The sequence below is a fragment of the Ranitomeya variabilis genome, chromosome 6 (genome assembly GCF_051348905.1).
Source record: "Ranitomeya variabilis isolate aRanVar5 chromosome 6, aRanVar5.hap1, whole genome shotgun sequence".
Classification (NCBI taxonomy): Eukaryota; Metazoa; Chordata; class Amphibia; order Anura; family Dendrobatidae; genus Ranitomeya; species Ranitomeya variabilis.
In genome coordinates, this window is record NC_135237.1 from 461,715,650 (window position 1) to 461,736,593 (window position 20,944).

The 20,944-nt window shown below is 43.7% G+C and overlaps 1 long non-coding RNA gene across 1 annotated transcript; it reads right to left on the reverse strand.

Annotated features, from left to right (window-relative positions):
* Positions 1 to 10,816: 10,816 nt before the first annotated feature.
* Positions 10,817 to 13,238, reverse strand: LOC143781276 (uncharacterized). The gene is made up of 3 exons (XR_013216640.1): positions 13,185 to 13,238; positions 11,229 to 11,292; positions 10,817 to 11,108 (listed from the first exon to the last, which is right to left on the reverse strand). It is a non-coding gene; the product is annotated as an uncharacterized LOC143781276 (long non-coding RNA).
* Positions 13,239 to 20,944: the final 7,706 nt, after the last annotated feature.

Consider the following 20,944-nt stretch of genomic DNA (forward strand, 5'->3'; position numbering starts at 1 on the left):
GAGGAAGGTAGTGTTTGCTGTATATCCAATGTAAAGCAGTTTGTCCTCCAACCATGTCTGAGTGCTTAATGATTCTGCTGAAAGCTAAAATCTGCAACAGCTTATGGGCCCAGATGAAAACAAGCGCACAGCTTGGCTGAATAGTCTAATAAAAGGATTCATCCAGATGTGTATTCACAGTCTCAAACAGGATAGACAGCATGAGAAGGAATTAGCTAGCTCACCATAGAACTCTATACTTAAGTAAAGTTCAAATATAGCTTTTAATTAATATCAATAAAATATCAAAGACCTTCATAACGTGAAATCAAACACCGTCACCAGGAAACTACAAGATACAAATGCCACAGGGAGGTGCCTGCCCCTGTACAGTACTGAACCACCCTACCTACCAGCGGAGGTTGGCACCCTAGACACCTGCGCAATGGCGCCCCCACTCATTGACGGGTTATGCTGCTAACAATGTTAGGCCCTAGTCGGGGCAGGAAAGCAGAAAATTCTTGATAGCTAGAGACTAGAGGATATTAAAAAGATATAATGATATGCAAAGATTGATTAATACAATCTTAGTAGTCTAGATAGGTGGGAGGTCTGCTGACACATGGGTAATAGCGTATAAAGACATAGGACGGAAACAACACATGTAGATGTTACCAATCTGTCCCTACTTTATGGTTACCTGCCTAGCAGAGGGGGTTGGCACCCTATGATGAAAAGATTGGCACCCCCGATCATTGGCGGCTGTCCCTACTGTCCCTCTCTACTGTGTTGGAGAGTGAAGTAATAAGGGTTTGGACAGTAAGGGCTAAAATGCTTAGTGCTTTAAAGAATGAAAGGTGCAACTAATATCCTCATAGTGGCTCAGTTGGGTAGAAAAATATAAAACATTTATACAACGACTCCAGCATAAAGGTTTATAGTCAAGTAGTCATGGAGAAAGGAAGGTAAACAGTGGACATATATGTACCAGATATAGTGTGATTAATAACCTCACTTCATATGATAGGGCATATGTTACAGCATATGGCACAATTATGACGGAATTATGGCTATACAGTCTATTAGCACTTCTTGTCACACTCCAAGACTGAACAAACATCAAATAAAGCAGGCAGTTTACATGTCATAGGGGCCTACCATTCATCCAGATGTCCTGAATACAAATAAGAAACTTAAGGTACCTTCACACGAAACGACTTTGTAACGATATCGCTAGCGATCCGTGACGTTGCAGCGTCCTGGCTAGCGATATCGTTTAGTTTGACACGCAGCAGCGATCAGGATCCTGCTGTGATGTCGCTGGTCGCTGAATAAAGTCCAGAACTTTATTTGGTCGTCCGATCACCATGTATCGTTGTGTTTGAAAGCAAAAGCAACTATACCAGCGATGTTTTACACTGGTAACCAGGGTAAACATCGGGTTACCAAGCGCAGGGCCGCGCTTAGTAACCCGATGTTTACCCTGGTTACCAGCGTAAAAGTAAAAAAAACAAACAGTACATACTCACCTGCGCGTCCCCCAGCATCTGCTTCCTGACACTTACTGAGCGCCGGCCCTAAAGTGAAAGTGAAAGCACAGCGATGACGTCACCGCTGTGCTGTTAGGGCCGGAGCTCAGTCAGTGTCAGGAAGCAGACGCTGGGGGACGCGCAGGTGAGTATGTACTGTTTGTTTTTTTTACTTTTACGCTGGTAACCAGGGTAAACATCGGGTTGCTAAGCGCGGCCCTGCGCTTAGCAACCCGATGTTTACCCTGGTTACCCGGGGACCTCGGCATCGTTGGTCGCTGGAGAGCGGTCTGTGTGACAGCTCTCCAGCGATCAAACAGCGACGCTGCAGCGATCGGCATCGTTGTCGCTATCGCTGCAGCGTCGCTTCGTGTGAAGGTACCTTAAGTATATACAGTACAGACCAAAAGTTTGGACACATCTTTTCATTTAAAGATATTTCTGTATTTTCATGACTATGAAAATTGCACATTCACACTGAACGCATCAAAACTATGAAATAACACATGGAATTATATACTTAACAAGAAAGTGTGAAACAACTGAAATTATGTCTTATATTCTAGGTTCTTCAAAGTAGCCACCTTTTGCTTTGATGACTGCTTTGCACACTCTTGGCATTCTCTTGATGAGCTTCAAGAGGTAGTCACCGGGAATGGTTTTCACTTCGCAAGTGTGCCCTGTCAGGTTTAATAAGTGGGATTTCTTGCCTTATAAATGGGGTTGGGACCATCAGTTGTGTTGTGCAGAAGTCTGGTGGATACACAGCTGATAGTCCTACTGAGTAGACTGTTAGAATTTGTATTATGGCAATAAAAAAGCAGCTAAGTAAAGAAAAACGAGTGGCCATCATTACTTTAACCCCTTTACCCCCAAGGGTGGTTTGCACGTTAATGACCGGGCCAATTTTTATAATTCTGACCACTGTCCCTTTATTAGGTTATAACTCTGGAATGCTTCAACGGATCCTGATGATTCTGACACTGTTTTCTCAAGACATATTGTACTTCATGATAGTGGTAACATTTCTTTGATATTACTTGCATTTATTTGTGAAAAAAATGGAAATTTGGCAAAAAAAATTAAAATTTCGCAATTTTCCAAATTTGAATTTTTATGCCCTTAAATCACAAAGATATATCACACACAATACTCAATAAGTAACATTTCCCACATGTCTACTTTACATCAGCATAATTTTGGAATAACTTTTTTTTGTTAGAGAGTTATAAGGGTTAAAAGTTGACCAGCAATTTCTCATTTTTACAACACCATTTTTTTAGGGACCATATCACATTTGAAGTCACTTTGAGGGGTCTATATGATAGAAAATACCCAAGTATGACACCATTCTAAAGACTGCACCCCTCAAGGTGCTCAAAACCACATTCAAGAAGTTTATTAACCCTTCAGGTGTTTCACAGGAATTTTTGGAATGTTTAACAAGAAATGAACATGAAAATTTACTTCAGCTCCAACTTGTTTTATTTTACCAAGAGCAGCAGGGGAAATTGGACCCCAAAAGTTGTTGTACAATTTGTTCTGAGTATGCTGATACCCCATATGTGGGAGTAATCCACTGTTTGGGCGCATGGCAGAGCTCGGAAGGGAAGGAGCACCATTTGACTTTTCAATGCAAAATTGACTGGAATTGAGGTAGGACGCCATGTCACATTTGGAGAGCCCCTGATGTGCCTAAACATTGAAACCCCCCACAAGTGACACCATTTTGGAAAGTAGACCCCCTAAGGAACTTATCTAGATGTGTGGTGAGCACTTTGACCCACCAAGTGCTTCACAGAAGTTTAGAATGTAGAGCTGTAAAAATAAAAAATCATATTTTTCCACAAAAATGATTTTTTTTGCCCCCAATTTTTTATTTTCCCAAGGGTAGAAGAAGAAATTGGACCCCAAAAGTTGTTGTGCAATTTGTCCTGAGTATGCTGATAACCCATATGTGGGGGTAAACCACTGTTTGGGCGCATGGCAGAGCTCAGAAGGGAAGGAGCGCCCCCTGATGTGCGTTTGGAGAGCCCCTGATGTGCCTAAACAGTGGAAACCCCCCAATTCTAACTGAAACCCTAACCCAAACACACCTAACCTTAAGGCCAACCCTAACCATAACCCTAACCACATCCCTAACCCAAAAACACCCCTAACCCTAATCCCAACCCTAACCACACCCCTAACTCCAACACTCCCCTAACCCTAATCCCAACCATAACCCTAACCACACCCCTAACCCTGACACACTTCTAACCCTAACCCCAACCATAAATGTAATCCAAACCCTATCCCTAACTTTAGCCCCATCTCTAACTTTAGCCCCAACCCTAACCCTAACTTTAGCCCAAACCCTACCTTTAGCCCTAACCATAACTTTAGCCCCAACCCTAACCCTAATTTTAGCCCCAACCCTAACCCTAATGGGAAAATAGAAATAAATACATTTTTTTATTTTATTATTTTTCCCTAGCTAAGGGGGTGATGAAGGGGGGGTTTGATTTACTATTTATAGCCGTGTTTTTAGTGGATTTTTATGATTGGCAGCTGTCACACACTAAAAGACGCTTTTTATTGCAAAAAATTGTTTTTGTGTCTCCACATTTTGAAAGCTATAATTTTTCCATCTGGTCCACAGAGTCATGTGAGGTCTTGTTTTTTGCGGGTTGACGTTTTTATTGGTACCATTTTCGGGCTCGTGACATTTTTTGATCGCTTTTTATTCTGATTTTTATGAGGCAGAATGATCAAAAACCAGCAATTCATGAATTTCTTTTGGGGGGCGTTTATACCGTTCCATATTTGGTAAAATTGATAAAGCAGTTTTATTTTTCGGGTCAATACGATTACAGCGATACCTCATTTACATCATTTTTTTATGTTTTTCGCTTTTATACGATAAAAATTATTTTATATAAAAAATAATTATTTTTGCATCACTTTATTCTGAGGACTATCACTTTTTTATTTTTCGCTGATGATGCTGGGTGGTGGATTGTTTTTTGCGGGACAAGATGACGTTTTCAGAGGTACCATTTTTTTATATCCGTCTTTTTTATCGCGTGTTATTCCACATTTTGTTCGGCAGTATGATAATAAAGAGTTGTTGTTTGCCTCGGTTTTTTTTTTAACGGTGTTCACTGAAGGGGTTAACTAGTGGGACATTTTTATAGGTCGGGTCAATACGGATGCGGCGGCGATACTAAATATGTGTACTTTTATTGTTTTTTTTATTTAGATAAAGAAATATATTTATTGGAACAATATATTATTTTTTTTTCTTTATTTAGGTTTTTTTTTTTTTACACGTGTAAATGTTTTTTTTTAATTGTTTACTTTGTCCCATGGGGGCACACGACTATATAGGGTCAGATTGCTGATCTGACACTTTCAAGTGCACTGTGTCAGATCAGCGATCTGACAGGCACTACAAGAGGCTTGCCAGCGCCTGCTCTGAGCAGGCGCTTGCAAGCCACCTCCATGCAGGACTCAGAAGGCCCCCGTGGCCATTTTGGATCTGAGGCCTGCAGAGAGGAGGAGGTAGGAGACCCTTGGAGCAATGCGATCACATCGCGTTGCTCCGAGGTTCTCAGGGAAGCACGCAGGGAGCCCCCTCCCTGCATGATGCTTCCCTGTGCTGCCGAAACGCTGCGATCATGTTTGATGCAGTGTTCCGGGGGTAAATGTGCCAGGAGCGGTCCGTGACCGCTCCTGGCACATAGTGCCAGATGTCAGCTGCAATAGTCAGCTGACACCTGGCCCCGATCGGCCGCGCTCCCCCTGTGAGTGCAGCTGATTGGTGATGACGTACTATCCCGTCGGTGGTCATACGGGCCCATACCACCTTGACGGGATAGTACGTCATATGTCAGAAAGGGGTTAAGAAATTAAGGTCAGTCAGTCCGAAAAATTGGGAAAACTTTGAAAGTGTCCCCAAGTGCAGTGTCAAAACCCATCAAGCGCTACAAAGAAACTGGCTCACATGAGGACCGCCCAGGAAAGGAAGACCAAGAGTCACCTCTGCTTCTAAGGATAAGTTTATCCGAGTCACCTGTCACGGGGAGACTAGGTGGGCGGGAGCTAATAACCTGGGCCCCTGCAATTTCCCTCAGACTAGGGAAATGCTGACTGACCCTCTACCTGAAGTTTACACTGATGGTGTGCATGTCCAGGCCTCGAACCTCACCCTGTCTCCTGTTACAACCCTAGGCTGAAAACCTCCACCCTCCACCCGGTGAATGCAATACACCAATACCCACAGTTAGCACAGACAAGGATAAAGGAAAATATACACCATGCCGCAGTCACTCAGGAATACACTATAAATGTGCAGGGCAAAATAAACACAAATATAGGAAGGAGTAAATAAGACAAAGGAAAATACACCACCAGCAACGATTCTCCAACAACCAGCTCTCCACTCCAGATCGAGATAACAACGCAAGACAGAAGCTATAATCGGCGACGCCCAATTATCAGGAAAGCTATTTAAAGGCAATGGGCATGGCCCAGCTTCCAATCCGAGGATCCGATAAATTAACCCCGGAACAGCTAGACAAAATCTAGCTGACGCCAATGAGCAAATAGTGGTCAAAAGTGGAACTACTGCTGTCTGTCGGACGACCTGGTCTGAACGGCGTCCGACATGACATCACCAGCCTCAGAAATCGCAGGGTAACAGCAGCTCAGATTAGAGACCAGGTCAATGCCACACAGAGTTCTAGCGGCAGACACATCTCTACAACAACTGTTAAAAGGAGACTTTGTGCAGCATGGTAAAATAGCTGCTAGGAAACCACTGCTGAGGACAGGCAACAAGCAGAAGAGACTGTTGGGCTAAAGAACACAAGGAATGGCCATTAGACCAGTGGAAATCTGTGCTTTGGTCTGATGAGTCCAAATTTGAGATCTTTGGTTCCAACCACCGTGTCTTTGTGCGACGCAGAAAAGGTGAACGGATGGACTCTACATGCCTGGTTCCCACCGTGAAGCATGGAGGAGGAGGTGTGATGGTGTGGGGGTGCTTTGCTGGTGACACTGTTTGGGATTTATTCAAAATTGAAGGCATACTGTATGAGTTTGGCTACTACAGTATCTTGCAGCGGCATGCTATTCCATCCGGTTTGCATTTAGTTGGACCATAATTTATTTTTCAACAGGACAATGACCCCAAACATACCTCCAGGCTGTGTAAGGACTCCTTGACCAAGAAGGAGAGTGATGGGTGCTACTCCAGATGACCTGGCCTCCACAGTCACCAGACCTGAACCCAATCGAGATGGTTTGGGGTGAGTTGGACCGCAGAGTGAAGGCAAAAGTGCCAACAAGTGCTAAGCATCTCTGGGAACTCCTTCAAGATTGTTGGAAGACCATTTCCGGTGACTACCTCTTGAAGTTCATCAAGAGAATGCCAAGAGTGTGCAAAGCAGTCATCAAAGCAAAAGGTGGCTACTTTGAAGAACCTAGAATATAAGACATATTTTCAGTTGTTTCACACTTTTTTGTTAAGTATATAATTCCACATGTGTTAATTTATAGTTTTGATGCCTTCAGTGTGAATGTACAATTTTCATAGTCATGAAAATACAGAAAAATCTTTAAATGAGAAGGTGTGTCCAAATTTTTGGTCTGTACTGTACATATAAAAGAGAGAAGAAAAATGGCCAGCAACTCTGAGGTTAAGCTTATAGCGGCCAAAATAAACAATGATAACTGCCAGCTATAGAAGTTTTTACTGGAAATGCTACTGTTCAGAGATGACTTTTAGGAAGTGATTACTACAGTGTGAGCAAAGATTAATAATCAGGATGTGATGGGAAGACAGGCAGGCAAAAGTCAACACAAACTTATTAGTGGAGAATGACCAACTGATCCACACAAGACATAAGAAAACACCTAAAATCATGTGGGATGCACTGCAAAAATATGTGAGAGATCCAGTATAAACAGCAAGCTATTCTTTTATGGAATCTGGACAAAATTAGAATTAACAATGAAAAGCAATGCAGGAAGTAATTGCACAACTGAGAGGAGCGGGTGAGGTTATAAAAGATAACCTACACATAGCTATGCAATTTACCTATAACACATACAGTTGAACTCGTTGCACAAAATGGCCGTCATTCTCATTCTTTCCCCTGCACACTCTCTGCCCTGTGCTCAGTCAGATACTGATCCAATGTACTGCAAATAACTGACTCTTGAATCACATACCTTTCGAGTGCTACTTTTCTTCAATTTCCTTGGATGCGTTATTTGGAACCCTAATGTGAGCACCACCTATATATGTAACACACAGCAGATTGCTCTGCAAGCGAGGGTTTTAAAGGTATATACACTGCAAAGTTGGGACTGGTGCCTAATTAGCTTCCCTGGACGTTTCACATACAGTGCACTGATTAATGCACTAGAAATATAGCCTGAGACAGACTTGAAACTAGAATTTTTAAATGCCAGGCTAATTGATAAATATCAGATAAGAAAGGAATTTGTGCATGACTCTACTGAAGGTGACTGTGAAATGCCTTTTAAAGGGATGGATATGAAATTACACTCAAAGGAAACAAGAATATGTTTCAGATGCTACAAACAGGTACAAGCAGAACTACAGAAACTATGGACCAAACAAAACATTTAAGCTACAATCTCTGATCAATGTGGAAATAATTGGAAAGGCATTTTTAGAGTGACAAATAATTAATCAGACATTACATGGCACATGACAAGTGATCAAAGCTTTTTCACACAACTTGTCTGCAATAACAAAGAAACAAACTATTTTGCTTGTGGAAGCAGAATAAATGCAGATGTTGGTGGACATGGAATCATTATGTGTCCCACCCAGTAAAAATTTAGCCATACCAGTAAGAAAGAAAAAAAATGTTTTGTATGTTCCCAGTCTAGAAGGAGGATTTTATCTGTAAACCATATGACAATTAAAAATCTCACTGTAAAATTTCAAGGTTACAAATGGTGTATTCTGTTTAGAAATTGGGTGATAGCCACTGGCAGGATTTGTACATTCTTAACATTTAAGGAACATGTGAGACGCTGTACATTTCACCACAATAACTATATCCACACGTTGCAGAGACATCTAAGTCACAGACATTCATAAAGTATTATGGATAATAAAAAGCTGGGAGTTAGCATCATTTGACATACACCATGCACCAAATTATTATGCAAATGATATTTATCTCGGATTTTCCTAAATGGTCGGTGCAAATGACAGTCAGTCTAATAAAAGTCATCACCCGTTAGATTATACATCAAATTTTATTGAAGAAACCTCCCAATGATAACAGTATAATCTCCAAAATGAATAAAAACTCTAAATGCACTGTTCCAAATTATTAGGCACAGTAGAATTTCTAAACATCTATAATATAACGCTGGGAGCGTCACTCTGTCCGAAGCCTTTATAGACTGCGCAAGCGCCGGCGCAGTCTGGACCCCACAGAGCGACGCTCCCAGGAGATCGCGGTGTGCGTAAGCACTGAACAACACCGCGATCTCCAACGGAGAAGCAGGGACGAGCCAGGAGGGTGAGTATGCTATACTTAGGCTACGTTCACATTTGCGTTGTGCGCCGCAGCGTCGGCGACGCAACGCACAACGCAAACAAAAACGCAACAAAACGCATGCTAAAACACTGCATTTTGCGACACATGCGTCCTTTTTCACCGAAAGTTGGACGCAAAAAAAATGCAACTTGCTGCGTTCTCTGCGCCCAACACTTGTGGCCAAACAAACGCATGCGTCGCAAAACGCAGCACAACGCATGTCCATGCGCCCCCATGTTAAATATAGGGGCGCATGACGCATGCAGCGACGCTGCGGCGCCCGACGCTGCGGCGCCGAACGCTAATGTGAACGTAGACTTACCTGTCCTCCCTTCCACCGATGCGTGCTACTCCGTCCTCCACCTCCTCCTCTGCCTGCGACGTTCAGTTCAGAGGGCGCGATGACGTGCTTAATATGCGCCGCCCTCTGACTGAACAGTCACAGGCAGAGGACCCCGGAAGACAGAGAGGCGCGCAGCAGTGGAATGGAATGGGGGACAGGTAAATATAGCAAGTGCCGGGGGCCTGAGCTAGCGGCGACTCCGGCACCTGACCCCCACAGCCCGCCGGTGTCCCCGCTTGCTCAGGCCCCCAGCACTCAGCGCCCAGCACAGCCACGCACAGCCGCCCGCACTCACCGCCACCACGCACAGCCGCCCTCACTCACCGCCACCACGCACAGCCGCCCGCACTCACCGCCGCCATGCACAGCCGCCTGCACTCACCGCCGCCACGCACAGCCGCCCGCACTCACCGCCGCCACGCACAGCCGCCCGCTCTCACCGCCCCCATGCACAGCCAACCGCACTCACCGCCGCCACGCACAGCCGCCTGCACTCACCGCCGCCATGCACAGCCGCCCGCACTCACAGCCGCCCGCACTCACCGCCGCCACGCACAGCCGCCCGCACTCAGCGCCGCCACGCACAGCCGCCCGCACTCAGCGCCACCACGCACAGCCACCCACACTCAGCGCTGCCACGCACAGCCACCCGCACTCAGCGCCGCCACGCACAGCCGCCTGCACTCAGCGCCGCCACGCACAGCCGCCCGCACTCAGCACAGCCGCCTGCACTCACCGCCGCCACGCACAGCCGCCCGCACTCACCGCCGCCACGCACAGCCGCCCGCTCTCACCGCCCCCATGCACAGCCAACCGCACTCACCGCCGCCACGCACAGCCGCCTGCACTCACCGCCGCCATGCACAGCCGCCCGCACTCACAGCCGCCCGCACTCACCGCCGCCACGCACAGCCGCCCGCACTCAGCGCCGCCACGCACAGCCGCCCGCACTCAGCGCCACCACACACAGCCACCCACACTCAGCGCTGCCACGCACAGCCACCCGCACTCAGCGCCGCCACGCACAGCCGCCTGCACTCAGCGCCGCCACGCACAGCCGCCCGCACTCAGCACAGCCGCCGGCACTCAGCACAGCCGCCGGCACTCAGCACAGCCACGCACAGCCGCCGGCACTCAGCACAGCCACGCACAGCCACCCGCACTCAGCACAGCCACGCGCAGCCGCCGGCACTCAGCACAGCCACGCACAGCCGCCGGCACTCAGCACAGCCACGCACAGCCGCCGGCACTCAGCACAGCCAGGCACAGCCGCCCGCACTCAGCACAGCCACGCGCAGCCGCCCGCACTCAGCACAGCCACGCACAGCCGCTCGCACTCAGCACAATAATCAAAATAACTTGGCACTCAGAAGATTATTTGCAAGATGATTATTCCATTTTATTTGTGCATCCAGTTAAAGAATAAACGTTTTCGGTCCATACATCAGACCTTCATCAGAAATTCCTTCTTATCAAACTGAAATACAGGCAGATCATAGAATAAAATGAACAACAATATACACAAGGTGCACAATGTAAAGAACAACGGAATTGCAGTTATATTTTTCAGACCAAATCCATCATGTGACGAAAAAGATGTGCGCAATCGTGGCGGCTGGAGCAAATCCGGTTTCGTGATCCGTGAACTGTGAGTGCTTCCTATTAGCAGGAGCTTAAAGGGTTATACAGCTGTAGGTAAAGGTAAGGAAAAGAACAGATGGCATGGAAACAAAGGGTTATGGCCCAAGACGGTGAATCCTGTGAGAGGACTCCATATATGGTCACGGTCAATGCTACCTCAAAGGATACTAGGTAGAGAAATAATCCGGGTGCCTGAGGAATGTGCTGTGTACTACAACAAATTAGTGATAACCTATGAAGGAAATGTGACAACATAAGTTAATTAGGAAATTGTTAGTACCCGTTTAGCTATCCGGCTGTAAAGAGAATTTAACATCAATGACTAGTATACGTGACCCGATATTGGAATCAAGACAGTGGTATAAGGCACAAGAATATAAGGCTGAAAGTAGTAAAAGATAGTATAGGGACCGTGTGACCACCATGCGGTAACACTAAATTGATTAGACCATACTGTGGATTATGGGAATATGACGGGGCCCTAAGATAAATGCTGGAGCAAGTGTAGTAGCATTACCTGGAAAACTGCACGTAGATATATCCAGGCCAGATAGGCCTGCGTTGGGTACCCCGGGATCAAGAGGAGAGAAGCAGAAAGCCTGTGGCAAATAAGGGAAAGGTATATCCATATAATAATCCCAATCTAGGTACAAACTCCCCAAGATCATGATGATTGGTATACCCCCAGTTACCTCAAATTATAAAGAAAAAAATCTATAGAATCAGGGAATGATCTAAACTGTGTAAACATGTAAACCCTTAAAATGTTTTTTATTCTTAAATATCTTAAAAATTACAAATATCCCAGTGAAAAAAGAGAAAAACAGGATCAAAAAAGTGCACCTCTCCTAGTGCTATCCCTGCACTTAGCTGCTCTCCCTACCTGGCAGTGGAGGTTGGCACCCTGATAGAACGATTTTGGCGCCCCCACTCAACGGTGGCTGTCCACTGCTACCCCTGTTAACTTTCTCGACGGCTACAGGTGGGAAAACAATGAGCTATAAAGAGAGATGAAATAAAGTACAAAGAACAGCAAACAAAAATAAGGTGCACATAAAAAATCCCCAGTTGTTTGTCCAATTTAGAGAAAGATTTTTACACAAGACAACAATAACATGGGGAATCGCAGTGTGTCAATACACATACATGGTTCAAGAAAAATATTATTTCCACCAGAACTAAAACAAAGTCAGTCTCTTTTGGCCACAGATAAAATAAAGATAAAATCTTTCTCTAAATTGGACAAACAACTGGGGATTTTTTATGTGCACCTTATTTTTGTTTGCTGTTTTTTGTACTTTATTTCATCTCTCTTTATAGCTCATTGTTTTCCCACCTGTAGCTGTCGAGAAAGTTAACAGGGGTAGCAGTGGACAGCCACCGTTGAGTGGGGGCGCCAAAATCGTTCTATCAGGGTGCCAACCTCCACTGCCAGGTAGGGAGAGCAGCTAAGTGCAGGGATAGCACTAGGAGAGGTGCACTTTTTTGATCCTGTTTTTCTCTTTTTTCACTGGGATATTTGTAATTTTTAAGATATTTAAGAATAAAAAACATTTTATACCCCCAGTTACCTCTATATTCCTGAAGAGGCTGTGCTGGGTGCTGGCGCAACACCGCCACTACGGATGGCGCTGGGAAAAGATACATAGACAAGATTTGCCTAAATATTATATATAATGACTACCAGCGGTGGGCGCTATGCAGTATGAACCAGTAAATTACCTTGTAATGCCAGCTGTGTGGCGTGGAGGCAGAGGTTCCCGGAGACCACTGTGCTATGGCGGTACTTCCAGGTATAAATGCCCTGTATGACCGGGTCATGTGACCCGCCGCGTCATGCCGGTCATGTGACCGCGGCATGAAACAACTGCGCATGCGTGCCTGGCACTTCATTGAAGCTAAGCAGCGGTTACTGCAGGGAGAGCATATTATATAGAACTGCGCATGCGTTGGGGCCAGAGCTTGCATGGAGCTCATGCCGAGATGATAATGTGGGCGAAGGCTTGCATGGTGGTTGCCAGGGCGACCATGTCGCCCTGAAAGAAGAAAAGCATAGAAAAGTTAGGAGTAAGTAAGCAGATAGTGACGCTTAAGAGGTTCAGAGCCAGTGCTCATATACCCTACCATCTATAGTGCCGTATACGACCGTCAGTGCCATATGTGAGTCGTGAGACTAACGATTCTGAGGAAAAAAGGAGAAAATAACAGAATTAGACCAACACATTTACACAATTTAAAAACACTATTAAGAAAACTCTATAAACATTTTGCTACAATCGAGGAGCTATTTACATATTATTAAGACTAAAGAAATGCTGCCACATCATAGTCCCTATTAAGTCCCTTAAGTTCTAGGGTCTGCAAGGTAAAGATCCAGAATGCCTCCCGTCTTTTGAGTAAATTTATGCGATTCTGGCCTCTCCTCTGGGGATCTATCTGCTCCAATACCTGAAATCGGAGTTGGGAAATGTTATGATTTTTTTCAATAAAGTGTTGGGGAAGAGGTAAATGTGTTTTCTTACACCGAATAGTGGATTTGTGTTGGGAAACTCTATCCCGAACAGCTTGCGTGGTTTCCCCCACGTATGCTCGGCCGCAAGGACACTTAATGACATAGATGACGTACGTGGATTTGCAAGTGTAAAAACCCTTGATAGGTAGGGCTTTACCCGTTTGCGGGTGGAAAACTACAGGGCCCTTTTGGACATTACTGCACTGTAGGCAATTGAGGCATGGGAAGGTACCCTTTCTCTGCGTTTGGAGAAAAGTTTGTCTGGCCTCAGTTGTCTCAGGGCCTATATCAGCTTTGACCAACCTGTCTTTTAAATTTTTAGCGCGTCTGAAACATGACAGAAATGGAGATTTAAATTCAGGGATAAGTGGATAACTTTTAGACAAGATGTTCCAATGTCTCCTGATAGTGGATTGTACCAAGCCTGAAAAAGGGTGAAAGGTTGTGACAAAAGGAATTCTTTTTGTACCAATATTGGACCTTCTCTGTGATGTATTTAATTTGGCCTTGGAGAGTATCCCCCGTGGATAGCCTCTGTTAGAAAATTTCCCTTCCATCTCTGTTAGTCTGATGTTCTTTCTACTGTTATCCGAGACAATCCGTTCTACTCTTTGGAATTGGGACTTGGGGATAGAGTTTTTTGTTGAGGGAGGGTGACAGCTACTGAAATGGAGTAGGCCGTTACGGTCTGTGGGTTTGGTATATAGGTCAATGGCAAGAGAACCATCCCTCTCTTTATAAACCAAAGTGTCCAAAAAACTAATTTGCTTGGTGTCATGCTGTATGGTAAATTTCAGTTCTGGCCATATGTTATTTATATGGTTGTCAAATGTCACGAGTGACTCCATAGGTCCATCCCATATACAAAAGATGTCATCAATGTATCTCCGCCAGATTTTACAATGACTGATAAACAGAGGGTGGGAAAAAACAAAGTCATTTTCAAAGGCCGCCATGTAGGCAACCGCAAAAGGAGGCGCAACATTCGAGCCCATTGCTGTGCCCTGCTGTTGAACATAAAATGAGTCTTGAAACATAAAGTAATTTTCCTTCAATACCAGATCTAAAAGGTCAGCGCAAAAATGACGGATTTTAATGTCAACCTTGGCTTCACTTAGAAGCCTATCCGTGGCCTGTAACCCTTTCTCGTGGGTTATGGACGTATATAGACTGTTCACGTCCCAAGTGATTAGAAGACATGTTTGGGGTAACGGGCCCAAGGATTTGATGATACCAATAAAATCATTGGTATCTAGTAAGAAGGACTGTGTAGTCTTAATTAAAGGTGTGAGAATTTTTTCTAATACGATGGCCAATGGTGATAATACGGAGTCTGTTAGAGAAACGATGGGCCGGCCTGGTGGTTTATTTAATCTTTTGTGTATCTTGGGTAAAATGTAGAAAATAGGGGTGATGGGATCTTTTTTAGTGAGAAAATCCCTCATTTTACTATCAATGGTACCTGCTTGGAGATGTACCCCCAAGACCTGTTCAATTTGCTTTTCTATATGGTTTAAGGGATTACATGATATCTTTTTATAGACTGCCCGATCATTGAGCTGTCTAAACACTTCCTCTAAATAATCAGATTTGTCCATAATTACGGTGGCTCCACCTTTGTCTGCTGGCTTTAGGATCAGTGATTTGTCAGATGATAGCAGTTCAATAGAGAGCCTCTCAGACTGTGTCAAATTGGTTTGAAAATGAAATTTTCCCTGTTCCACTTCTCGATAGAAACGATGAATGTCCCTTTCGACCAGGGAGACAAATGTTTCCACAGGAGGATTGTTTCTCGGAGGCATGTACGTACTAGGCAACCGTAATCCCACTCAGCACAGCCACGCACAGCCGCCTGCACTCAGCACAGCCACACACAGCCGCCCGCACTCAGCACAGCCGCACTCGGGCAGTAGAGCCGGAGAGAGAAAGATGAGAGCAACATATGGCAGAATGGAAACAGGAACAGGCAGAATGGGTGCAGCACATTACAACAGAATGGGAGCGCAGGATGGGAGCACCACATGACAGAATGGGGCGCAGGATGGGAGCAGCACATGGCAGAATGATTGCACACGATGGCAGCAGCACATGACAGAATGGGGGCGCACACATGACAGGATGGGGGTGCAGGATATGAGCACATGACAGAATGGGAGCAGCACATGGCAGAATGGGGGCACAGGATGGGAGCAGCACATGACAGAATGGGGCACAGGATGGGAGCAGCACATGACAGAATGGGGGTGCACACACATGACAGGATGGGGGTGTAGGATGGAGCAGCATATCACAGGATGGGGTGCAGGATGGGAGCACATGACAGGATGGAGACGCAGGATGGAGCAGCACATGATAGGATGGGGGTGCAGGATGGAACAGCACATGACAGGATGGGGGCGCAAGATGGAACAGCACATGACAGGATTGGGGCGCAGGATGGAACAGCACATGACAGGATGGGGGCGCAGGATGGAACAGCACATGACAGGATGGGGGGCGCAGGATGGGAGCACATGACAGGATGGGGATGCAGGATGGAGCAGCACATGACAGGATGGGAGAGCAAGATGGGAGCAGCACATACCAGGATGGAGACCATATACCAATATAAATGCTCACCATCCGGGCGTAGAATGGGTTCAATAGCTAGTTTGATATGTTTTAAAGAACTGAAAATGCTCATTTGTGGAATTTGCAGCATTAAGAGGTCACATTCACTGAACAAAAAAGCTATTTAACTCCAAAACATCCTAACAGGCCAAGTTACATGTTAACATAGGACCCCTTCTTTGATATCACCTTCACAATTCTTGCATCCATTGAACTTGTGAGTTTTTGGAGAGTTTCTGCTTGTATTTATTTGCATGAAGTCAGAATAGCCTCCCAGCGCTGCTGTTTTGATGTGAACTGCCTCCCATCCTCAGATTTTTTGCTTGACGATACTCCAAAGGTTCTCTATAGGGTTGAGGTCAGGGGAAGATGGTGGCCACACCATGAGTTTATCTCCTTTTATGCCCATAGCAGCCAATTACTCAGAGGTATTCATTGTCATGCATGAAGATGATTTTGCTCCTGAAGGCACCTTTCTGCTTTTTAGACCATGAAAGAAAGTTGTCAGTCAGAAACTCCATATACTTTGCAGATGTCATTTTAAGACCTTCAGGAACCTTAAAGGGCCCTACCAGCTGTTTCCCCATGATTCCAGCCCAAAAAATGGCTCCTCCACCTCCTTGCTGATGTCGCAGCCTTGTTGGGACAGGGTGGCCATCCACCAAACATCCACTACTCCATCCATCTGGACCATCCAGGGTTGCTCGACACTCATCAGTAAACAAGACTGTTTGAAAACCAGTCTTCATGTATGTCTGGGCCCACTGCAACCATTTCTGCTTGTCAACACTGTTTAGGGGTGGCCAAATAGTAGGTTTATGCATCACAGCAAGCTTTTGAAGGATCCTACACCTTGAAGTGCAAGGGACTCCAGAGGCACCAGCAGCTTCAAATATCTGTTTGCTGGTTTGTAATGGCTTTTTAGCAGCTGCTCTCTTAATCCGATGAACTTGCCTGGCAGAAACCTTCCTCATTATGCCTTTATCAGCACGAACACATCGGTGCTCAGATTCAGCCTCAAATCTCTTAACAGCACGATGATCACGCTTAAGTTTTAGGGGAAATATCTAATGTTTTCATCCCTATACCAAGGCATTGCACTATTTGATGCATTTTGGTAGCAGAGAGATCCTTTTTCTTTCCCATGTTACTTGAAAACTGTGGCCTGCTTAATAATGTGGAACATCATTTTTAAGTAGTTTTCCTTTAATTAGAATCACCTGGAAAACTAATTATCACATGTTTTTAAGATTGATTTCAGTGATCCATTGAGCCCGGAGACACAATACCATCCATAAGTTTATTTGAAAAACAAAACAATTAAATCTTTATGACGCTTAAATCCAATTTGCATAATAATTTGGAACATGGTGTAAGAACAGAAGTGAAAGCGTACAGTGAGCAGACTACTTCTGAACAAATGAATGAAGTCAGTGAAAGCTGAAACACTGCAAATGAGCAGATACAACCAAGATACGGAACAAACAAATTCAACAGGACAAAACAAACATAAACCACCTGTATGTCTCTCTAACAGATCAAACACAGTAAATGTAGAACCGACAACTAGAAATATATATCTCAGCTCTGAAAGGAGCCAGACAATAAATAGATAAAGATTGTAGAGGAAGAAATGAAATCTATGCATGACAAACACTCATGCAGGTGAAAAGCATTAATCCAAGAAATAAGCATGTGGAATAATGGCGAAGTGATGACATGACTGTTTAAATATTAGGAATGTCATTGACTGCAGAGAGTTGTGTTCCAGCCTCATGAAGGGACTGGCTTCTTACAGCTCTTACAAGGTAGAAGGCATGGTAATCATCTTAGGCAAAAACAAAAACCAATAGAAAGCAACAACTGGTATGTCATGCTCTCATCACTGGTGCTAGCTTCTTAGACTCTCCTCATACTGTACAGTTCCGGTGGCCATATTTCCTCCCCTTCCTCAGGCTGCCATCTGCAGTCAAGCCTTGCATGATAATTGCTTCACTTGTTTGCTGAGTTGGCATGATTTCATTTAAGTGAATGCAAGACCTCAGCTTTTCCTTACAATAATCTTTAATAAAGTGACAGGGCCTAAATGGTCACTCAATCCAATCCACACACATAGATAAAATAACACCCTTTACAATGATACATACAGAAAACATTTAGTACAGTAACGCACAAGCACAACATGGCACTAAAGACGGTCATATACAAGATGGCTATTGACCGAACAGTGCTTTGGCCAATCATTTGGCCATCTCGCCCAATCATTTGGCCATCTCGCCCATATACAGCAGCCCTCGTGTGGCTGAGTGCTCCTGTATTCTCTACTAGAAAGTCACCAAAAACATCTCTGCCGCCATCTTAACTCTGGGAGAGTAAGGAGATCGGCAGCCGGCGCCCCTAGACACGTGTCAGTCAAACTCGTTGATATCAGTGGGTTTGGCTAATATTAGTCTAATGTTTATTGACACCTCAAAACACAGATTAAAATAGTTCAAGACATTTACTTAAAATATCAGCACAAGAATTCATCTTTATAAATTGAACCCAGTAAGACCTTTAACCCAGAACACACACACACAAATACTACATTAAAAAAACTGAGTCACAACTAAAAATACAATAACAAAGCAGCCTTCTGTAATATTATATTATATACAGAACATTAAATAACTCTATTTGTATTCCCAGGGTACTCAGAAGTGGCAGAATTATTACACGCCTTAGGACTGCATTAGTTTAAAAATGTGCATGACTCAATGTGAGAAGGGGCTTGAATGGTCTGAAGAGGGAAGTATCCTAATAATGTAAATCTTATATGACCTCAATGGTAAACTGCAATAATAAATCTAATTATCAAGATGGAGCTAAGGTGATTTATGGTGCCCATGAAGAAAGGAAAACATGTATTTCCCTATCCCTTTTTTTCCATGGGTAGTGTAAAAGATTTCCAGACCTTCCATTACACAGTAAGTTCCACCTTTGCAAAAAGGAAAAGTAAAAGCAGCTTGACAACCGCAAAGTCCTTTCATTTTTTGAGAGATACTGTAGGTAGGAAGGTCAACAAGAATTACATTGTCCTGTAAACAGTACAGTACGGTGACAATCATCAACATAAGGCAGTCCCATTACTACGTCCTCCTATGTGTATGACCACAACTACAAGATATTTTCCAGCTACTTTTATTAGGCTTGTAGTATGACTCAAGAAACAACTAACCAGCAATAATGTAACACATGCCAAGATCTATTATTATCCATATGCTTATGTTTTATTTTCAATACACGGAAATAATTGTGCCATGCTAGATACAATCTTTTTTATTATTATGTATGTCTGCAATTGCACTGTTTGTGCCTTTGATGGTATTTAGTTATTCTGTTCTTGTTTGAATCTTATAAAAGCTGTAAATTCTTCTAAATTGGCCACAATTCCCAAGCATTTGGAATGACCAAAGAAAAAAATACACTTGGTGCTTGTCCCTTGCTTCCGCCGTCAGTAGCTGGTTGGCTATTTTCCATGCTCCCCCACCCATCTTTGTTTGGTGCTTCTCCAACAACATTCACCAAGCTGTAGAGCCTGAAGCTTTCTTTGTCTTTCCCAATAGTCTTCTCATACTAATGAGCTAGCACAGCTTAAACAGCAGTAAATCCTGAAAGTAACATTTCAGAGTTCCAATATATAGTTAAAATACAACGGACGGCCTCATTTAAACTTCCATGTCTAAATACGTAAGAGAAAAAATGGTACCGGTGTCAGTGTTTTGGATTAGTGTTTGGTCCATGTTTATGTTTTTACCATCAGAGTGTCAAGTGTTTCTTCACTGATGGATGAATGAATAAATAAATAAATACATTATAAAGTTTCTCTTATCCTTTGCAATTTAAAATACAGACAGCAAACATGTTTTTCATAGATCCATAGACTTGTATTGCCACTTTTCATTCATGATAAGGGGAAAAAATGCAGACGTATCTCTGCGAGTTTACCCTTAAGGCATGATCAAGCACTGAGTAATTTGGTGCAGATTTTCTATATGGATTTGCGTTCAATGGAAAGGTGAAATGTGCGGCAAATCAGCAGCCAAATTTGCATATAAAGAGAGGATTTTTCTGCAGTTAAGTTGTATATATGGTGCTGAAAATTCTACATCCAATAATGTGTGAACTTACCCTTCTTTGTAAAAATCTATAGTGGTAATACATAAAGATGGACTTTCAACCTTCAACTTCAATGCTTCAACAATACATACTGTATATTGGCTGGTGGACTTTCATGAAATGGCTAATTTATGAGCTAAGTACCTTCATTTTCACAAGTAAATTCTATACAGCAGTAATGAAGTCCAAATTTGACATATTCAATATTTGCATACATCTTAGCACTTACAGTGTGCTGCTGTGCTATTTTGCTTATATATATTTATATATATATAATAAAGAGAGAGTGAGAGCGATATCTATGAGAAGGAAATATATATTCTTCCTTTCTGCTATCTTGATTTTCTTTTGTAAAATTATTAGTACAATATTTTATGGGTTAAAACAAGGTCAGTCACAGTATGAACTCCACCCTGTTTGACATGAAAAACAGGATGGATGCAATACCAAGTGGAACAAAGAACCTTGTTAAGATGGAATGCAGCTGGACTTTATCTCCATTAAGTATCATGATTTCACAGAAATTAGCTGACAACCTAAAAGAGCTAAATATGAATATGACATTCAGATAAGTAACAATGGATGAATGTCTTAGTAGGATTCT